Genomic DNA, 5,512 nt, shown 5'->3' on the forward strand with positions numbered 1-5,512 from the left:
CTTCATCTGTATTCACAGACACTCCCCATCACTCCTCGTTGCTCGCATCCCCCCATAGGTTCCACCTCCTGTCAGAGCAATGGCAGTGTTAGATTCTCATGGGAGCACGAACCCTACTGTAAACCACGCATGCGAGGGATCTAGGTTGAGTGCTCCTTATAAGAATCTAATCCCTGGTGATCTGAGGTGGAGATGAGGTGGTGATACCAGCGCTGGGGAGCAGCTGCAAATACAGATTATCATTAGCAGAGAGGTTTGACTGCACAACAAATGTAATGTGCTTGAATCATCCCCAAACCACCCCACTGCCCTGGTCCATCTATGGGGAAAAATTGTTGTCCATGAAACTGGTCTTTGGTGCAAAAAAGTGTGGGAAACGCTGCCTTATGATATACAGCTCAGATTTTCCCACCACCTAGCTGTGAGGGACTCCTTTGCTTCTTTATTTTTTCTCTGTGAACTTTACATTTTCTCCTGGGGAGAGTTTATTGATATTTACAGCTCTCATTACTACATGTATCTCATATGCCCCCAAGATATGCATCTTTAGGAAACCTTTTTCCCAAATATGTGTATAGCCTTCTAGATTTTGAAAAGTATTCTTTACTTAGAATTAATTCAGTGAATAGGGTATCATATTGCCAACTGCAAACGTTGATATTGTTATTCCCATTTTAGGAATAAGTGACTCCAGAGAAGTTAATATGTACCTGCTCATGAGTGATCAGGAATCAGTGTGATTTTCAGCATTTGGATGAAAAAAGTGGTGCTGGGAAAAACAGCAGCTTACGAATTACGATTAGGCACCACGAGTTAATAGTAGAAAGTCCACATGGTGATGGAGACAGAGAATATTAATTCATATCAGAGAATCTTAACTAGCTCTATCACTTAATAGTTATATGACTTTATTAGCTACATTAAGTAATTGCTCTGACCTGTTTCCTTATCTTTAAAATGAACGATTTAATAATAACTAAATTGCCTGAAGCCAGGATCGGGAACGCACTTCTTGCTTGTGGCATGAAGTCTTCCTCCCACTTGTGTTCCTGCTCACCCTGTCCACACCACTGGGATTGTCCACCTCCTGCTCCTCCAGGTGGCCTTGTCCTGAGTGTGACGAAGCACCAGCATGCCCCCAACACAACTCCTGCTGGGGGCCTGGCGTGTGCTCCTCAGCTCCAGGGAGGTGATGGTTCCTCTGCTCAGCCAGAGTCATGAGGAGGAACTGTGGCATCCATGTAGGTGCCTATTATAATATTTTTGAGACGTTCCTTCAGCTATGACCCATCCTCACAGGGAATTCCTTTGGATACTGAAATTAGTTCCTTGTTATACCTGATTTCACTGGCTGAGGTGGCCATGTCAGAATTTCCACACAGCAGGGCCCTAGGGTCAGCCTTTAGTTTGGCAGGAGGGGCTTGTCTAGGAGCCTTCCTTAAAACTGCACTTAGATAGCAAGTTCATTATTTTACATACATTCCCTGTGTATTTGAGGTGATTTGAAGGTGCTAAGGGAAACCTGCTTCTAAGCCACTGGGAAGCACCAGCCACCCTCACCTCGGAAGTTGCCATCTGTGCCGCTGGCTACGTCTCCTGTAGGGGAGCTGCAGAGCCCTGTGGGGGGGGGCTGCTCCCCAGTCCTGACCTGGTTTGTATGTCTTCTTCCCACGCATGCATGCATCCATTTGCTGATGACTTGACCATGTCCACGCACTTTCCTGAGGTGTGACACAGTCTTCTGAAAACCAGCTCAGCCTCCCATCCAAAGTCACTCAGCTGTTAATAAAATGACCATCTTGTTAGCCACACTGGCTCTTTCTTCTCCTTTACTTAATGGATCAAATCATTCTTTAAATTTGGAATCTTGTAATTCTTTTTGTCCATAGGATCAGTAGTGATTACCTCTCTTTCATTTCTGATATTAATAACTTGTATTTTCTTTCTTTTATCCTTGCCTAGCCTGGCTAACCAAGGCTCTTTTCAAAGAACCAGCTTTTAGTTTAATTGATTTTCTCTACTGTTTTCCCGTTTTCAATTTTATTCACTTCTAATCAAATTTTTATTCTTTTTTTCTCTCTTCTTACATTGGGCTTAAATCACCTTTCTCTAGATTCCTAAGGTGGAAGATTGTATTATTGATTTTGGATCTTTCTTCTTTTCTAGTATATGCATTTAATGCTGCAAATTTCCCTCTAAGCACTGCTTTTGTGGCATGTCACAGTTTTTGGTAAGTTGTATTTTCATTTTTATTTCGTTCAAAATATTTTTAAAATTTATATTGAGAGTTCTTCTTTGATCCATGTATTAGTTAGAAATATATTGTCTAATCTCCAAAAATTGGGGGATTTTCCTGCTATCTTTGTATGAGAGATTTTTAGTTTAAGTCCATTATGGTCTGAGAGCATACTTTGTATGATTTCTATTTTTTTAAATTTGTTAAGGTATTGTGTTATGGCTTGCAATTTGGTCTATTGTAGTGAATGTTCCATGTGAGCTAGAGATGAACATATATTCTGCTATTTTGAAATGGTATAATCTATAAATGTCAATTATATTAATTTGATTGGTAGTGCTTTCAGGTCAAATATATCCTTGCTGATTTTCTGCTCAATCCATTAATTGATTAGAAAAAAGATGTTGAGGTCTTCAACTATAATAGTGATTTGTCTGTTTTAATTGCAGTTTTGCCTCACATATTTTGATACTTTGTCATTAGGTATATACATATTTAGGATTAATATGTCTTCTTGGAGACTTGACCCCTTTGTCACTATGTAAGGCCCCTCTTTATCCCTAATATTTTTCTTTGGTCTGAAATCTGCTTTCTCTGAAATTAGTATAGTTATTCCAACTTTCTTTTGATTAGTATTAGCATGGTGTATCTTTCTCTATTTCTTGACTTTTAATGTATTCTCATATTTATATTTAAAGCAGGTTTCTTGCAAACAGCACATAGTTGGGTTTTGGGTTTTTTTTTGTTTTTTTTTTTGGTTTGTTTTTTTCACCTACTCTGACAATCTCTGTCTTTTAAATGGTGTATTTAAACCATTCACATTTAAGTAATTATTGGCATACTTGGATTAATAATTAGCATATCTGTAACAGTTTTCTATTTGTTGTATTTGTTGTTTCTTTTTCTTGCCCGTCTGCTGTCTCTGGTTTTAGTAAAACATTTTGTATAATTCCATTTTATCTCTTCCCTTAATATATCAATTATACATCTTTTAAATTTTATTGATTGCTTTGGAGTTTATAAAATACATTCACAACTAAATTCACTTTTAAATAATATCATACCACTTCATATGTAGTACAGGTACTTTGTAACAGAGTATTGTCATTTCTTCTCTCCTGTCCCTTATGACATGCTGTCATTCATTTTATTTATCCATGTGCTATAATTGCCGAATACATTGTCACTATTATTGCTTTAAGTGAAATTATTTTAGGTCAATTTCAAATTTAAAAAATAAAAAGAGTTATTATAATGTTTTTGATTTCTAGCATCTTGATTCTTGGAGTTTGATTTTTTCTATTTATTTAGGTATATGTTGTTCTTTCATGTTGTCTATTTTTTTGCATAAGAGCCCTAAATATATTTATCATAGTTATTTTAAATTCCCAGTTTCATAATTCAAAGTTTGTTTCTATATCTGAGTCTGATTTTGATGCATTCATTATATCTTCAGTTTGTGGTTTTTTTGACTTGTAATTTTTGGTTGAAAGCCAGACATAATACATGAATTAATAGAAATGGAAGTAAATAAGATTTTAGTGTGAAGTTTTAAGTTAATCTGGCTAGATAATGTGATATTTTTATTGTTTGCTATAGCTATAGGTTACAGAGGTTTAAAATTCTTTCAGTGTTCTTATTTTTGTCTCTCCTGTTGACTTTGGACTTTTCTAAGAACTCCTACTCAGATAATGTCTGGGTCTTGCAGCTCCTTCAGCTGTAATACACTATTATTATACTGGAGTCCAGTTCAGATGGTGAAACTATGTTAAGGAAGGAGGGTGTTCAATGAATTTATGATAAAATCTCAGTTTTAAGTGGATTGGTGACATTCACAAGAGTTTCTTAGTCCCCTCTCTCATCCCTACCTCCTTAGGTGAGACTGGAAGTCTAAAATGAAAGAGTGGAAGAAATTTCCATCCCTCAGGTGGGATAAGGCTCCTTAAAGTCTTTTTCCTGGAGAGTAGGCTTTCATTTTAGAGAATGCTCTGGGCTTGTTTCTCTGTGGTTACTCTTCCTCTTTTCCTGCCTGAGTGATGAGGAGATCATTTTTGGCTCTTCATCATGAGAACCTGATGGGGTTCCCGGAGGTAAGACTATGAAAGTATTTCCCACGCCTACACTGCTGACAGTGTTCATCACTCTCAGGCTAGTTCATTCTCTGCCTCTAGAATATCCTCAGGTTTACCATTTAAGTGTTCCTGCAACTTCATGGCTCTAGCATCTTTTGCTCTAGGTAAGTGGATCTCTGCTGTGACTCTCTGGATGTGCCAATCTCTTCAAATTCAGGGATTTGCTCTGTGATCTCAGTTTTCTAAGAAGTCCATAAAAATCCATGAAAAGTCGTTGATTTTCAGTTTGTCCAGGTTTTTCTTGTTGTAAAGATGGAAGTGATGACTTCTAAGCTTCTTCTCTGTTAGAGCTGAAACTGGAAGTTTTCAACTCTTTTTTAATCACTTCTTTGTATTCCACTACCAATCTGATTTATGCCCTTGACATTCTTTTCCCAGGGCTTTTCTAGGAGCTTCCTAAATGGCCATCCTGCCACAAGCCTCATATATTTCCTGACATCTGAAACAGCACTTCCGTTATGCCAGTCCCCTGTTCATCAGCTACCAATGATCACTGGTTGCCTACCTAAAAAAATAAAAATTTTCTATCCTATCATTTAAGGCTATTTGCTGTCCTTATGCATAATTTGCCTTCAGCTACTTTCCATTGAGAAGCTGATGATCTGGATCAGGAATGCTATCTCCTTGCCACTCCAACCTTAGCTATGCTCACTGTTGGCTGGAATACTCAATAACCTTTGTCAAATGAATCCTTACCCTTCCTTTTGGTTCTGTCTGGTTCCATCTCCATGAAGCATTTGCCCACTATTCTGTGCACCACACACTTTTACATGGGTAGAAAGAACAATATTCCTGGAAGAAACGCTAGAAGCCTTTGGATTCATGAGACAGATGAAACTGATGGGGTGAGTTGAAGGGGCTTTCTCAAGGACACACAGCTAGTTAGAGTTAGAACTAGACTCTGAACCCACCTCCCATTTTCTTTCATCAAGTTTGGGTTTCCTGCTGTGGTGATTTGCAAATGTCAGCATGCATACGAGTTACCAGGGAAATAAGTTTAAAAAAAGAAAAAAAAGTTTCCTGGAGCCCGTCCCCTGAGATTCTGACTTACTAGATGAGAGTTGGGACTCAGGAATCTGCATTTTGAGCAAAGGACTCCAGGGTTGGTGGTTGAAGAATTCACTCTGAAAAATGCTATCATAGA

General features: G+C 38.0%; 1 long non-coding RNA gene across 1 annotated transcript; it reads left to right on the top strand.

The window, feature by feature from the left end:
- Positions 1-4,367: 4,367 nt before the first annotated feature.
- LOC123620199 lies at positions 4,368-4,900 on the top strand. Its single transcript, XR_006728784.1, has 2 exons — positions 4,368-4,472; positions 4,747-4,900. It is a non-coding gene; the product is annotated as an uncharacterized LOC123620199 (long non-coding RNA).
- The last annotated feature ends 612 nt before the right edge of the window (positions 4,901-5,512 follow it).

The sequence above is a fragment of the Lemur catta genome, chromosome 15, assembly GCF_020740605.2.
Source record: "Lemur catta isolate mLemCat1 chromosome 15, mLemCat1.pri, whole genome shotgun sequence".
Lineage (NCBI taxonomy): Eukaryota > Metazoa > Chordata > Mammalia > Primates > Lemuridae > Lemur > Lemur catta.